The sequence below is a fragment of the Echeneis naucrates genome, chromosome 9 (assembly GCF_900963305.1).
Source record: "Echeneis naucrates chromosome 9, fEcheNa1.1, whole genome shotgun sequence".
In the NCBI taxonomy this organism is placed as follows: domain Eukaryota; kingdom Metazoa; phylum Chordata; class Actinopteri; order Carangiformes; family Echeneidae; genus Echeneis; species Echeneis naucrates.
This window is the reverse complement of record NC_042519.1, coordinates 19,078,870-19,096,201: the sequence shown is the minus strand read 5'-3', so window position 1 is coordinate 19,096,201 and position 17,332 is coordinate 19,078,870. Positions and strand designations below refer to the sequence as shown.

Sequence of the window (17,332 nt, the reverse complement as noted above, 5' to 3'; positions counted from 1 at the left end):
CAATATATATATATATGTATATATATATATATATATATATATATATGGGAAATTCGGTATTGGGATATATTTGCACTTTATCTTTAAACACTTCACTGTGTTTCAAAGGGAAATATTGCACTTTATACCATTATATTGATTTCACTGCTATGGTTCCTAATTGTTAAAAGAAAAAACTAATTAGCTGTAGGTTATATCACAGCTACAGCAAAGTACATCCCACGCATTATCAGACTTAATTTAATAATCCCTTGTATATTAATCATCATAACAACCATTTTTTTCTGCATGATAAGAAGTTAAAGTGAAAATATATTTAATGCCTGTATGTAATTTGGTGAAGTTGTATTTTCAAATCTGGGTTTTAATTTAGAATGAAGTATTTTTGCATTACCTCTGGGGCCTCTGGGGTTTCTAGAGAGTAACCTTATTCCTGTATCATGAAGTTGACTTTAATTTTGTTTCAAGGTAAGGTCAGGGTTAGCGCTGGGTTTTAAGTCTCATGAAGGTGGTTTACTTTCTGTTAGGTTACATTACCATGGAAACTTAAATTCTGGATTATGAGCTCAGAGGGTATAATAAACCATCTACTGACCAATCAGTTTTCTTGGAAAAAAGCCTGTCAAAAAATGATTCTGCCCAAAGCAGATGTGCTCCCAAGTCCCTTTTATTCCCCTGAGGTTGAAACTCTCAAACAAGTGATTAAAAAAAAAAACAAACAAACATCTGAAACATACATTTATGGGACACACATACAGTAAATCTCACCGATGTGGTCGGGATTTAATATTATCATTCTGGTAATTTACACATTGACAGAGTGTGTGAATTATTTATTTATTTATTTTATAAATTTTTTATTTTTTTTGCCGGCATTCTTTGTGGCTTCTCACAGCTGCAATTGTGGTATTTTTTTTCTTATTGAATTATTGATTTATAGCTTTCATGTTTTCTTAATTTTCCTGTTTTTCTCCTCTATTGTGAAATATGCAACTCCGTGGATTCTCCATAAACTCCGCCCCTTTTAGGTGAATGCTCTCATCTAGATGTCAAAAGCCTGAGATAATAACCATCTTTGTGAGCTGATGTTTGTGTGAAGTGAAGCCAGATAACGAAAAGATATACCGGATTTGGTAATCCATCTTCGTCATGCAGGCCACAGGTACAAAACTAAAACTGACCGGGACGCTGCGGCACACAACTTAATAGTTATAATAATAATAATAATAATAATAATAATAATACATACATACATACATTTTTACAGCGCCTTTTAGATACATTAGATACGCTTTACAGAAAAAATAAATAAATATAATTAGGAAAAAAGACGTTTATAGAGAAGTTTACTTTCGTAGCAAGCCAATTAACTTTGGTCCACGTGCTGTTGCCCCGCCCATTTCCCCTTCTATGATGACGTCACATGTCAATCAGACCTGCCTGAACGAGCCAAGGCGGAAGTGTAAAATTATGGATCAACCAAAGAAATCACGCTGCAAAACGCAAAGGTGATGCCAACACAGGCGGATCTCTGCCGGCAGGATGGAGAGAGGACCGGAGCAGGATGATTGTTTTACCGATTACTGACGGTAAATTCATGTTTAGCACACAAGCGCTAACGTTAGCTACAGCTAGCTGCCATGAAGGAGGGGCGGTCAGTAATCCTCATAAAAATGTTTAGGCTGCTATTTTGTTAGTTTTAAAACAGATCAGATGATTTTTTTGGGGTTATTGGCTTTAAAGCTATTAGTAAGTGTGGGCTGCCCTTCCCTGTATTCCTGCTGTAGCTAATGTTACTGGCTAATTGAGATTAGCCTTCATTGAAATCTATAACTTGGGCAACATGCTGTGTCCGTACACATATTAGCATTAAAGGCAATGGATGTAATGATCTTAAAAGCACCTATAATGACCTGCTGTTTTATTGATAGTGTTGTTTAATAGAAAACTTAGATAAATGATACTGATCTATCCAGACTGAAGGTGATCCAGCTGACAGTCAAGATGAGGACAAGAAGAGGAAATCAACCTGCAGAGCGGTAGTGTTATGCAGACTCTAAAACTCATACTAGCTGTGTTTTTAATGGGAAAATGTGGTTTGATATGATTTTAAAATGCATATATTTTTGCCCCAGTCCGGCTCTGGTGCTTTATCTTGATACTTTTTCCACCCCTGCTGAGGTGTGATAGTAGGAAAGGAGAGGAAGAGGGGCGAAGTGTGAGATTTGCAGGAAATTGTATAATTTTATGTGGTTCCATGTTAATGCTGCACACTGTCTACAGGAAGCTGGTTAGAGTTTGATCTGTGTCTTTTCAGGGCAGCATAGGGTGGGACATTAGTGGCATCCAGTGAAATCAGGGGAGGAAAAAAAGATCATGTTGCAGGGATTGGAGAGTTGGCAGGCTGGTAAAGGCCTTGCTTTAGGCCAGGGAGGAGGAGAGCAAAGAACAGACCATGGAGATGAACTGAGGACCTGCAGAACTTCTGGCGTGTTCCCGCTGTCCGTCCCAGTCTGTCAGGAGGGGTGGCTGCTCTGGCTTCCCCCAGCATACAGAGCCTTATAATGTGCTTGGCCCAACTTTAGCAAGATAAAGTGAGATAATCTCCCACAGGAGCATATTTCTAGGGTTCAAACTCGCTCGCATCTATCTTGACATTATTGAGCTCGAGTTATACCCTGCCTTCCTCCCACACTTCAACACTTGCACTACAAAGTATGTGTGTGTGAGACGGTGAGACAGCGCGAGAGACTGAAGAATGTAAAGAGAAAGTTTGAAGGTGTGAAATAAAGATATAGTTTATTTTGGTTAGAGGCATTTGCCTGAAGCATTTGCATCACTATTAATCTTAGCACATCAAAATGCTTTTCACATTTGACTTTGTGTCTACCATCCATAATGACTCACCTGCATGTATCAGCAGCAGCCAGCAAAGTTACATTCAAATATACCCTCTCACACAGAATTTTCAAGAAATCTACAACAAATATAGGACATGATATTGTATTGCTGAGATGATTATATATAAATGCAGCCTAAGCATTTAATTGCCGTGGATATGTGTGCATTTGCATATATTGTAGCCACATTTTTGCTCTTCTGTTTTATAATGGCTTTCAACAAATGGGATCCATAACTGCTCCAGCGTATCATAGAGAAAAAGCAGGGTTATGTTTTCTCCCCCCTGTGTGTGATGGTTGAACAGCAGGATGGCAAATGAGTTTTGCTTTTAAAGCAAATCAAATGATAACAGATGAGGAAAGCATTGGCAGGAATGGGTGCATTACCTAACTTTTAAAGAACAGCAGTACGCTGTTTGGCATGGAGCTGATGGAGACAGCGCTGTACTGAGCTGTTGCAATAACAAGAGAGCAATAGTACCTGAAATACTACTACTCAGGAGCACAATTACACACACGCACACTTGCGCACACACACACACCTACACACACAGTACTGCTTCCACAGTTGGCCTTTTATTATATAATGATAGACCCAAAGCTTGACAGACATTAGCCATATCCCTCTGGAGTTTATACTCTATCTCTATATGATCTAGATGTCTACACAGGTGTTTGTGCGCTATAATACAATGTGCGCTTGTATCTGACAGCATGTGCAAGTAGTTATGGTTGTGTTTTGTGGCTGGCTTGCAGTTTTTAATCTGCAAAATTGGTGCAGATGAGTTTGATTTAGTGTGTGTGTGTGTGAGAGAGAGACGTCAGATTGAGATTGTAGCCTTAATGTACCATAGATCTAAGCAAAAACTTTTTAAACTTGCCCATTGTTTTCGGATTTCACTTGATGGCCAGTCTGATTAGATTGGGGAAAATAAAATGACGGCCCATTTAAAAAAACAAACAAACCAAAAAAAAAAAAAAAAAAAAAAACAGAACAGCATGTTGCACACGCGTGCCAGACTGGGACCAGGAGGGACCACCAGGGAAGGAAGGGCGGCCCTGGGACCAGAGACAAGACCGGCTTTGAACCTTATCTAATCACATGGACGGGGGCTGCGCGCACAAAACAACAAACGCACAGAAAGTCAGATGATGACACGAAGGAAAAGCTTTATTGTGCTTTCAAAGATCACTAAGGACAGTTTTCATGCCTCAAACCAGCGAATCTGCGTGTCTGCAAAAACGGCACTTCATGCCATTTGAATTTCTTAATAAACTCTTCCTATTCCCCCCCCCCCCCCCTCCAGCAGCCCCCGTTCCATCCTGTGTCGAGACTATTAATAGCCCATCTCCTCTCTTTTTGTTTTCCTCAAAGCACAGTCTTATGAAATGTCGCTGCGTAAAAATAGAAATACAGTTGTCCATAACTGGCACCCATTGACACAATAGCTCCCCGTTCCGGAGCCGTAGCTCCTCCCTACAGTGTGTGTGTTTGTGTGTGTGTGTGTGTGTGTGTGTGTGTGTGTGTGTGTGTGTGTGTGTGTGTGTGTGTGTGTGTGTGTGTGTGTGTGTGTGTGTGTGTGTGTGTGTGTGTGGCGGGCGGGTGACAGCTGGGCTCGCTGCGCTCCGCTCCAGTCTGCTAAGAAGCTTCATCTCCAAATAGGATGACCGTCGGCTTTCTGTGGAAAGGACCGCGTTCAGCTCCGAAGAGCCAGTGCTGGGACACCCGCTTGGTTCCGTCCGTTCAGCTCACCTGAGGGGGTTTTTCCTTCTCTCCCTCCCCCCTCCTCTCTCTCTGTAGTGTGGATTTCCGATGGATATTCCCATTTGAAGAGGTGTGATTTGAGCGCGGCATGTAACAGAAAGCAGAAGAAGCGCATGAGAAAAGTAGAAGCGCTCGTATTGTTGTTGTGAAATGAGCCCAGTCTGAACTGCCCGGAGAGCCACATCTCATGGATTACTAAAGGACAGAGCCGCGTATCCATTCATGAGCTGAAGGTAAGATTTCTTTGTTTATGTCAAACTTTAAGGTGCGCTCTCGGTCCGGACCGACCGACCTCCAGCCTCGCTGGCTGCTTTTCTCCGGGAGGAAAAGGCTGCCGGGCGACAAGTGCACAGCTTCTCATGGCTACTTTACCCACTCAGGACGATAATAGGTTTGTTAATAAAGCGTAAAAAAAAGGAAAGGAAAAAGTTGGACAAAGCAGAAAGTGTCTGCTTTTTAAATTCTGGTGAAGGCGGCGATGCTTCCGCACCATGCAAATAAATGCACGTTCCCGATATGAACAACTCACAATTTCGTGCGTAATCCCGATTGTGCCGTTTGTCTAAATGGACGAAAGGGGTGATGGTCTCAGATGACCCGGTGTGGACCACACTGAGCCCGGCCACAGGATGGACGGTGCCGGTATCACTCCCGGTCGCAGGTACACGGAGGCTCCGTCGGATTGGAGCCGTGTTTGTGTGAACTTGGAGGACTCGGACCGACCGCAGTCCTCCAGCTAACGGCGCCTCTTCTTCTGCTTTTATTTATTTTTATTCAAACCTCACTCACGGCTGCAGCCACAGGGACTCCCAGGTTTATATTCTGTTTTATTTAAATTTTTTTTAAACAAAATAGAGAAAATTCAGCAGCCACAGCAGCCCGGTACACATTCATCCCTGGTTTGTTCTGAAAACGCACAAACAGTGAAGTGGTTGCTCCATCGCTGCAGAGCATGATGGGATTTTCATTTGCCGTCTATTTCCCACCACAGATGCAGATTAAAAGAAGAAATTTACATTCAGACTAATGATGCCGCCGTGTTTACAACCTCTCTCCACATTCACTTAATACGAAACTCTGACCTGCATAACAGAGACTCAAGCTGTAGCCATTTTATTCATTATTTATTATTTTAATTGTTCTCCAGTGAGATGTGTCCTTTCTCTGGCTCTCCCTCTCTCTCTAACACAATCCCAGTGGCTATAGGGTGTGATCAGGGATTTCTAACTGCCAGGACACAAGAGTGGTCACCATGACTGTGGTGCAGAAGGTCAATCAAATGCTTCTCACTGTGACCAAAGGATGAAAACTACAAAAGTGGATTTTGCCGTAAATGAAGTGCTGCTGCTTTAACAAGCCGGGAGAGGCGACTGAGGCCTCGCAAGCCACGTCCAGCAGCATGACTGCCAACACCCAGTCACTCCCAGTGTTCTCCCTTCTCCTCTTTTCTCCCAGTATGGAAGACCCCCCCACCCCACCCCAGGGACACTGGGAAAAGCAGGAACATGGATTTAGGCAACTCTAAATGTAGGTTATTGACAAGGAAGTGTGCAAGGGTGATGAGAGAAATGGGTGAATAGAAGGAGTGGTGAGTGGCCACAGTAGAAACGCGCCTCCCGCCTTCTGATTTTTTTCAACATGGTGTTTTAAATACATGTTTCTTGTATCAACTGAATAATATTAAGAAAGGGAAACAGAAAGAGAAATGTTGCACTGTGGTGTTTTATTTAATGTTTTCTTCTCCAGAATCATTGGAAATATTTAGTTTTCCCATTTGGTCTCCTGTTTTCTTTTGTGCGTGCGTTTCCCCCATTCCTTTTTTTGCAGGCAGCATACCTAATGAGCGGGAGATTAGACATTGATGTTGTATGTGCAGTAGCAGAGTGTTTTACCGTTTCACCACAGCCCCTCCTACAACATTAGCCTCAAGGCACTGAAATGTCCTGGAGGCATTTTTTTTTTTTTTTTTTTTTTTTTTTAAAGATGTTGCATGGGCCATAAATCCCCCCATGCTGTTTCATAAAGTCTACACCGCCACAAACTAGAGTGATAATCCTCCCATTAACACTTTTTACATGTGGACATGTTGTGGTGCTGATAGATGAATTACAGCATGGTTCACCTTCTTGACAGTAGCCTTCCTGGCACAGCAGAGCGAAGCGACCCCTTAGTTGTCGCTTGTGTTGGGAGCAATTCTCTGTCGAGAGTTTGAACCGTCAATCCCCTCACAATAGCAACGTGGATGGCATTGTGTGTGACTGATGTGAATTCGTTACACTGCGTGTGTGAGTGTGTGTGTCTGAGTGTGAGAGAGTGAGGAAGGGGTCAGAAAGAAGGAAAGAAATGGAGATAGTTGGTATTTATTTAGACAAATGCAGACGCTGCCTTAGTGTAGTAGGTCTGAATAATTGATAAATTGCTCTGCTTCCGTTCAAATGAATTGGCCTTTTATTATAAATAATGAGAGTGGTCAGCTGCCATTAACCACCAGTGCCCATTCAGTCAGTGTCAATACCTAGCATTCAATGGTGTGTGTATTTATGCATATTTTATAAAAGCCATCGTTTATTCATGCACGTCCTTGGTGTATGGGTTGGTGCTTTATTTTTTTTCAATTAGAGTGTGAGAAAGCATCAAACCCCTCTCACTCATCTGCAGCCTCATTTATTGATGCTTAACCCATTTTCCAGATTTCTCATCCATCCAAATTGCTGCTGCTTCAATTACGCTGCCTTAACACTGAATCTGCTCCAGCACCAGAATGTTTAAAGAGTATATTCATGATCTTGCATATGTGGTTTAGCTCATTTTGTTTCAGAAATATGGGTCAGCATTATCAAAGGTGCTTGCCTATAAATTGGGCTTTCCATCACAGATGTTAAATGGCACCTTTGCTGATTTTTAGCTGCACTTGAGGCTGCTCGGGTGAAGTGGGAGTGTTGTGATTCAGAAGATGAACAAGAACTGACTACTTATACAACTTCTCCTATGCGTAAACATTTTTTTTCCCGTCAAACCTGCTCCATTGCCCTGGTTATAATTTATTTTATTGAAGAAAAACCCTCTAAGTGATATCACAGAATATGAGAAGAGACGGATGCAGGCCTGTCTCTAAATTTCTTCATATTCTTTTATTTATCTATGTGATTTTCTGAAAAAGAAAAGAAAAGAAAAAAAAAACCAAAAGAAACAAACAAACTGCAGTTTATTTGCTCGCTACCCCTCATCCTTTCCGGTTAAGTTGGAACACATCGCCCAGTGTTTACAGACGATGATAAATGATATTCAGTGTTCTAGAGGGATCTAATATGTCTCACCATCTAGTATGTTTCAGTCTGCCCCAGCCACAGCGTGGTTCATTGAAAATGTAATCACTTGCTAATCACTTGCTTCAGCGTGTGCGTCCATGTTCGCACTGCGATCCACTTTCCAAGTTTAACTGTGTTGTTCTAACTGGCTGCTTGTCTCCCACTTAGCTTTAACCCTTCCGGCGTCTTTGTGGAGGACTCTTCTATGCTGCTACTGAATTAACCGTCCATGTGTTAAACATTTTTCATACTCGTTACATTAACATAATTGATTGAGCGTGTTTTATGTGCCAAGAAAGCCAGAGGCATGAAAGGACCAAGCAAAAGGCTTATTTTGGGTTGGGCGCATTTGGCAGAAGTGGCTGAGTGTCTGTTGGCTGTTGGTCCTTGGCAAAGCTTTGTTGTTGGAAATTAAGTGAATTAGAAAGTGATAGCTGGCCCTTTTAAGAGAAAATAGTTGAGGCACCAAAATTTCTCATGTGTCAAATGCAAATGAATCAACAGTAAGATCAGCTCATAACATCAGCTTTGACTTTGTGGAAATGTAGTGTTTTTAAATACTTAGTACATGCCACATTAATATGCGGTAATACCTTTGTCACAGATGACTTTGGTTGCCTGTCATTACACAAATGGAAAGGAAATGCATTTGCAGGGATAATCCAAAAGCGGGAGGGCTTTGTGCGATAGCCTGGGAGATGGATGAATGACTGGCTTTTACAAGCGCCAAGTCTCCTACTACAGAACTGATGATGTAAATTGTAGTTTGAAATAATTCAATGTCCTGGTTCCCCTCCTGTTGTTGTGCTTTTACAGGTGAGAGCAGCCAGCTGCGAATCATGCAGGCGGCCACAGTCGGTTAAGAATCATTAGGGGGCCGCATCCTCTGCTGTGGCTTGTGGTTATTTCTGTGGTTGGGCTGTTTGCTGGCAGCCAATGAAGAGCTGTGTGTCATGTGGATATTAAGCTTGAGGAAAACTGCCACCTCTTCATTTGCTCCTTTATCCTTAACTCTGCCTATAACTCACTGAGCCTATGTGTTTTTTGAGCTGTGTAAGTCAAACCCCTTCCCATTTTCTGTGCGTGTTGGACCACAAAGCGCTGAGGGTGGTTAATGCGTGTGTGTTGGTTTGGGGGGGTTTGAGTGTGTGTGCACTCTTGTGACAGCGCATGCATGTGTGCGTGGCGTTGTTCGAGTGCATCTGTCCCTCCTCCCCAGGCCCCAGCGATTGGCACTGCATCTCTCATCTATTAATCATAGAGAGCGCTTTCTCTCTTCATTCCGTTGCCATAGTTTCAGGACCTGAGACAGTGTTTGGGCGACTGACTGCCTAGAGAGGAGAAGTGAGAGGAAGAGGAGGAGGAGAGAGGAGGAAAGGAAAGGAAAGGAAAGGAAAGGACAGAGGTGTGACCGTGGAAGACAGGAGGAAATTATATAAACAGTGTAGCGAGGGGAACGCGGAACAATTGAAACTGAGCAGAGGAGGAAAGAGAGGAAGTGATTGAAAAGAGCAATAGCAGGCTAACACACTGAGCAGGTCCTCACACCGTGGATGAGTGTGCTTCAAGAACCAAAATGGATTCCATTTTTATCTCAGCAGTGAACCTTCAATCTCCTTCTGTGCATGAATCTTTTCGGTCTTTCTCTTTCTCTCTTCCCCCAACACACGCACACGCATGCACAGATATATAAAACACTACTCTCTCCATGCTAAAGGGAGCAAAAGAATATTCTCACAGAAGGGATCGTCTTGTGAATACCATGCTTCTGGGGCTGGCGTATCTCCAGCGTGTTACAGTACATCGAACGGCTGGGTTTTTTTTTTTTTTTGGTTTTTTGTTTTTTACCTTGCTTGACAATGGAAAAGCCTTCCACTGTGCTGAGATGGGAGATGGGCCAGGGCCTCCTGTTTCATGCTCAGTTGGATGTTTTGATTGTAAATCATGCTTAATTCATATGTTTTACAATGATGGATTACTATTGAAATTCCTATTACTATTGAAATACGTAATTCCAAGGAAGGGAATACCTCTTTCTATCAAGCCTTGTCTCTCTGTATTTATCTCTGTCCTTCTCTCTGTTTCCTGTCCTGTTTTCTTTCTCTCTACTTCTACATTTTTCCCCGCTTGGTGCTGAACTTGTATTTTTTTTATTTTTTATTTTTTTTAAAGAACATGCGCCGTTCCCTTCCGAGAGGCTGTTCTTGCTTTGGCTGTAGGCTTTGTACTTCTCATATGACCTCATAATCTCATTTGGGTTTTTTAATGGCTATGCACTGATGTGGTTGTTGTATTATCACCTTGTCTCGTCACATCATACACTACTTGTGAGTATTTTCAATGGGAGTTTTTGGCGAGTAGGCAAGTGGGAGCACTGTAATCACAACATTCCCTGCAAACACAACTACTTTTCATTTACATGAATATACACAAAACCTATAACCACATTCAAGCACCAGGGCAATCTTTTTATGTTAGGAAGAGTGAAGAGGAATAAAGAAAGCTTGTCATTGTTACGGTGGTGCACACAGTGAGTGCCAATGGGCATGAACCCAAGAATACCTGATTGTAGAGCACACTGTGTAAGTCTCCCTTTGCCATGTATGGACTTTCTGCAGAAGGATCACCATTAAGGGACAGAGGGACAAAGGAGGAAGTAAAAGGGTGCATTTTCTCCATACACTGATGGCACCGAGGTGCATTTGTGCCTTTGAAGTGATGGGATTGCAGGTGACATAATAGTGGTTGCATTCCCAGGTGCAGCAGGTGAATTAAACCATGTGGGGGGATGGGGTGAAGTGTGTGCGTGCGTGTGCGCAAATCTGGCATTATAATACCCTTGAGTATCTGGGGAAGCAGGGATGCATGGCCGTGTGTGTATGGACATGTAAGTGTGTGTGTGCATGTGCATCATCAAAGCAGAGTAAAGCCAGTGTGTAAGGTGATCTGTATGCTCATGGCAGAGCAGCAGTCATACTCTCCCAGAGGCTATAAGCCTTGCTGAATGTGGAACAAGCAGCTTCTTCTTCCAAAGCCCCACTGCTAGTTTCCATGCGTGTGCCAAGCGGTGCTAGACAGATTTTGTTTATTATCCATGTTTCTGGATTTCCTCCACAGCAGCATTTCTGTTTAAATGGTCTGTCAGCAGCTCTATAGTTTCACATAACCTAATATTGCTTTCTAATCCAGTGATGCAAACATTTATCAACTGACCCTAAACCTGGCAAGGCAAGCTCAGCATCGACTGATATCCTAGACAGCAGCTAATTTGTAGCAACCATCCTGAGCTCATCTGTGGCACTGCTGATGATGATAGATTGCTGCAATTGGCCCTAGGTGAATATTAATTATTTCCAGGTGACTGGTAAAGCTTAACAATGACCTGTAGTTATTTTGACACATAAACGTGAAATGTCACAAAGAAAATCTTTAACATCCAAACATATGAAAGCAATCTAAACAATTTAGATGTGGCTGTGGATAATAGCCAGTAATATTAGAAACCTCACACAAGCAATATTATTTTGGTCTATATCCACAGTACTTTGCACAGTAAATAGAAAAATACAGACTATGTGCGTTTCCTCAAACATTGTTAAGAAATCAGGCTTCTCCTGGTCACAGTTACTGGCAGACTACAAGTGAATCCCCTGAGGATCCTCTATTTCAGAATCCAATCAGGCAGAACTCAGAACAATATTACCTCTGTGTGTGTGTGTACATTTATTACATAGCTAATGAACAAATTGCAGCCATGTGGCACGGTCTGGTGGCGTGGCTGTTCAAAAAAGAGGAACACACACACACACACACACACACACACACACACACACACACGCTCACGCACACACCAGTCCCCAGCCACCGTCTTCCCCCCTTTCACCACAAAACACCCACGGACGCACACACACACCCAACCACAAGGCCCCCAGTGTTCTTGGCCTGTCTGCCCATCAGCTCATGCAGAGCGCTGGGCTGGGAGTACTTATCATCACTCTGCTGAGAGGAGGCCTCACAAAGGCCCACTCATGCACACACACAATTCAGTCAGCACAGGGAGACAGCTCAGCGTAGCCAGTGCTGCTGGACTGATTAAATATATGGCTTGACAGCAGCCTGAGCTAACACCGACAGGAGGAAAGTCTGATAGGCAAATGGAGACTAGCAGGTAGACAGGTAGAGAGGCAACAGCCTGCTCCAGTCAGATGGATTTAAATATTCTTAATTTGCTTTGCATAGAAGAAATGCAACTGCTGGTTGAATTATTTTTGCTGGCAATTGTCTTACAAACCAGAAAAGATAACATGCCCACTTTGCACATGGATCACAGGAAGGAGGTCAAGGCTGTTCTTACAAAGTCCAGAGCTTCACCTCCGAGCTGAAGGCTCATGTTCTGTTATGTTTAGGTTACTAAATCGCTTGGTTAAAAAATCAGGGAAAAATTGCACTTTCTGCTGCAGTGGAAAAACTCAAACTACTCCTTTAATCTTAGTTTAACTGCTGGTGTAGGATACAGTGCTTTCACCACGATCATTTCGTGCTGGCATGGAACAATTTTAAAACATTGGTACGTTTCTTACAAAACAAGTTCGTTCATGAAAATTAGTCGTCAAGTAATTTGAATTTTAGAAGAAAGGAGGAAACATTTTCTGTTTCCAAATGAATTCTTGTGAAAAGAAATAATATTTCACCTTGCCCCCATTCATGCCCCCTTTAATCTGGACCAAAGATGCTCTGTATGTGGGCAGGTAATCAACCAAGCAGATTGATAGGCTGAAAGACAGACAAGCTGTGAGGCAGGAAAAGAGAAGTTGTGCCTTGCATAATAATTTATTCATTCATTTGCCTCTGATAATGTTCACAGCATGCTTGGGTTGATTCATTCATCACAGTCTACTGGGGGCCTTTTTTACATTATTTGTTAAAAGGCCTCTTTGCGTTTTTAAACCTGTTAAGGTTATAATTTGTGTGCCGACTTGATTATCCGGGAAGTGATTGCCTCTGCTTTGGTTTGTGGAAGAGCACGAACCGACGTGCATGCGCTTGAGCCATTGTCTTGTTTGTGTATGTATACACTCTTGCATAAATTTCAGTCTGTGGAGAATGACAATTCCGCAATGAGGCCTATTTTGGTTTGATTGGTCAGTGCAGAAGCTGCATGCTGAAATGCCGTGTTCTTTGATCTGTTCCTATGCTCAACTAATTGGGGACCGTCTCATCTGCCTCGCTGATAAGTTTGCTCTGTTTGCTTCTTGTGGGATCTGGTTAATTTCATCCAAATAGCCAACGAATCCTCTATTTATTGATTGTGGTATAATACAGCAGGTGAACCCTTGATTATTTAATTGGGTTTGGAGTCTGAGTGAAGAGGCATGGCTGTGTGCCCAGCTCCCTCAGAAGCAGGTTTGATGAGTCATAACTGGTCACGCGTCATCACAGAGAATTATTCCTATTTTTGGAAGAGGTTTAGAAGTGCATTGTGTTTTCTGAATATACAATCCCATTTGCCTTAAAGGCCCTAAGATAGAACTCTCAGCCGTTTGATAGGAAAGAAGAGAAGACAGCCAATTCATTAGTCAGCCCCTATTTAGTTTCTCTTCATGCCTTTCTTTCTGTGTTTGTCAGAGTACATGTGGATACCTATGTAGAAATGCTAGCAAGTCTAGTAATGCTAGCCTGGTAACTAGATAGGAACGTGGAATGGCAGATGAGATGATCTAAACCCGTTTGTAAATCATTTACAAGGTGTAGCTGGCTCTTTTTTCTTTCCTTAAGGTAGATTTTGTCTATTGTTTATTATTCATTCCCTCATCAAGAGATTGTAGAACTGTTAACCCAGTTTCCAGCTGTTTTTAAACCTGTGTTTTATACCCGACTGTATTGGGAATTATAGGACTGCAAGCTTTCTCATCCAATTCTAATTTCACGATGCCCTTGGTGACTCAGTTATTAAAGAGACTTTTGCTTCTGTTTTTTTTTTTTTTTTTTTTTTTTTGCACTCAACGCGTGGCTCCGCTACCTGGTCTCCATCTTGAGTTTGCATGGCAAAAATTACAGTATGTTACATCACCACACATGACAACAAAGACATCAGACAGCAAGAAAAAGAGGTGGGATAAGTCTTTGGAGTTTCAGCACTGACCTAGATAAGATGGGGGGTTTTTGGAGCGTTGAGCTGATTCTGCGGTGTAGGCCTATTGTTGTCATTCAGTCTGTACCTGACTTTGATCGTCGTCCTTCCCCCTTGTTGTTGTGGATTTGTGTCCCTGTTAGTCCTGTGAGGTGCAGTCATCCAGGGCCAGCTGAATTCCCTCTAGCTGACTGGTTGATTGTTGCAGACTCTATCAAGAACAAACAGGTTTTCATGTAGCCAGCCGATAAGATGGGACATGGTGGTGTGTTCACACTGGCGCCGCTGCAGCAGTCATTTGTATCACACATTAACAGGTGAAGGACTTGGTGTGTGTATTGTCTGTGTGTGTCTGTGTGTGTTTGCTTTTGTGTTGGGCAAGCTGTCTGACTCTGTGTGACCTAGACTTTGGTAAATGAACAGTCACCGATGGCACAGACGACTTGAACAAAGATATTTAATGCCATTACAACACTGAAGAATGAGGATGTGGTCACCGATAATTGGATCATTTGTGTATTTGTCTAACCCTACAACACAAACAGGTCTCTGCACTCCTTCACGCACCCCCATGCCCTCACTTGCACTGAATAATGCACAAACCACCATAAACACATAAATTCCATAAAGTCCTAGAGCCAATAAACCAGAGACAGCTGAGCAATTAAAGTTTGAGATACAATAGGATCAAAATGCATCATACAGTAGAAGTACTGGAGGACTTGAACAGCTGCTGCTGATATGCAGTTCATATTGACCATAACTGCACACAACATATGTGGCACAGTAGCAGTTGTGCTATATAGGCTCAAGAAAGAGAGCCTTTTGTAAGAAGAGCAGGGAAGTTATTTTAGTTACTTGTACAAGCATGGTATTTAAATTTAAATTAAATTTCATGGAGGCAACTCATAACGCCTCAGTTCTTAATATTAGAATACTTCATATTTTATTCTAAACTGTGAGATGTGTCGATTATTGAGCAAGACTACTTGGGGGTTTTCAGCTATTTTCATTTCCTCTCTACACCAGCGTCTCAGTCTTGTTTAGAGTGATTGTCTGTAAGAAGCAGCCTACAAGGCCTCAATTACCTGGGGAAGCTGTATTTCAAACCTCCACCACCAGCATAATAAGCCATGACTCTATATTTGAACGCACTCATTGCCTGTCCCACCCTGGAGGCAGTCAGATAGCTATTCCTTCATCACGGTGATTTCCATGCTTGTACCGCTGGACTAATTACTATAGTAAATACTGCCTGGGCTGTGACTACAGCATCAACTTAATGGAAAAGGGTGAGCACAGGGGAGACACATTTAATTAATTGATTGTTATTTGGATGCGAATGATAAGAGTCAGTCTGACATAACAGTCAAACAGAGTGGTGCTATTTTTATCCAAAGTCCCTGCCCAGATAGCAACCAAGAGAATTTTTTTTTTGTTTTTTTTTGTATGTGTGAATCAATCTGGAAGCATTTAACATGCTGTTGGAGTGTGCAAACCCCAGATAGGCACCGGGATGTAGTGACAGCACTCCAGTCAATTTAGGATAAAGTCACCCATTTTGTTCTGAGTGTCCTGAGTGATTTCTCATCCACTTTTCATCCTTAATTCCTTGTGCCACTATATTGAGATTAAATAAGGATTGTGGTTGGGAGCGATATCGATTTTTAGTGGCTAGAATGTTAGCTGATTCTCAAGAGCTTTTCATAGTCATTAGAAATGATTATTCATTCCCTGGGATGCATTGTATTACGTCTAAGGAGGGCATAGGAGCAATAGGTGAGATTGTGATCAATGGAGGCATTAAGAAGTTTTTGCCCCTCGTGTCTTTCCTCTTCTCAGGAAGTCTAAAGTGCCTTCCCCATTTAGACAATAACCTCCCCTGTCATGAGTTAAGCTCATGGTTCAAATGTGCCGAAATATCATATGATGTGGTCATAAGAGTACAGAACCAAAACCATGGTGGAAAGGTTAGTCACAGGAGCAGCTCGCTGACTGCAGTAGGTCTGCCATATGTCTCAAGTAAACAGAGCTAAAAGGACATATTATTCACAGCGGGATGTAATGAGGAGCCGAACGTGGAGAAAAGGGGGCAGACGCGAAGTAGAGAGGCTTTGGTTACCCTTTTAACTGATAGCTATCTCTTAAATGGATAAAGAGAGGCGCGCACCTGTATTACAGCCATTTGTATGAGAGGACAAATAGTGTATTTATTACCTGGCACATGATGGAACTTTATCCACCTGTGAGAGGTTTTATGGTCGAGTTTGATGAACAAATACGAGCGAGAGATAACAAGCTTTTATGTCAGTGTGACGGTTATAGCTGGAAACTCTAGATGATGCTCTTACAAAGGTCCACACACATCCATGCATATTCTGCACGGCATTGCAAGCATGTGCACACAAGCAAACATATATCATGGATATAGCCTCTCGATGTCACGCAAACATCCACAGCTACTCAGAGACCCACATTGCCTCAGGGTGAAGACGTGCAATGCTATGTGCCGGGTTTGGTATCCCTCTGCTCTCTGGTATCTCCTCTCAGGGTTTTGGGCTGGGTTCTGTGTATCAAGTGTCCGTAGGTTGGATATGTGCAGAGAGTCAGATGACTGTGGTCAGATGAAGAGCTGATCTGCGAGAAGCCCGATTCTGTGACTCAGGTTTTCTTTGTTTGGCATCAGACGCTTGCAATTAGATGATGAGAAAGTAATCTGGTTTGTAGGAATTTTTAGTGAAACAATTAATTAATTGATTAATGAGTCACCATTCACAAGGAAATTAATCAGCAAACCCCAATTCTTTCGATGAAACATCTTTATTTATCCACGCAGGAAATGTTGGTTTCAGCTTTACGGTTGTGATGTGATGCTGCTCTTTGCCTCGTATGAAAGTGAACTGAATTTAAATAATTTGGCAAAAAACAAAAACCAGGGCCCTCGAAAATCAGACAGTTTTACAGAGAAAAGGATGAGTTGATTGATTAAGGGAACAAGCTTCACATTAATCCATAGTGAAATTGTATTTGAACCCCTGACATGGACACAGGGACATTATTGTAAAGTACAGCGGCAAATGTACCATCACAGAGTGGAAATTGGTTTTGTGTGATTGGTAACTTATATTTCTCAGATACTTACTGAATCTGCAAATCAATTAAGCAAAAATAATTAAGTTGCTTATTACATAATCCTTTACTAAACGGAACTTTGACATATTCATTGCGA

The 17,332-nt window shown here is 42.2% G+C and overlaps 1 protein-coding gene across 2 annotated transcripts in view; it reads left to right on the top strand.

Annotated features, from left to right (window-relative positions):
• Nucleotides 1-4,527: 4,527 nt before the first annotated feature.
• The window catches only part of sema6a (sema domain, transmembrane domain (TM), and cytoplasmic domain, (semaphorin) 6A), a 98,443-nt gene continuing 85,638 nt past the window's right edge, over nt 4,528-17,332 (top strand). For both annotated transcript variants that reach the window (XM_029509590.1, XM_029509589.1), the window contains exon 1: nt 4,528-4,898. The gene's annotated coding sequence lies outside the window, so the exon portion shown is untranslated. The remainder of the gene's footprint in view (nt 4,899-17,332) is intronic.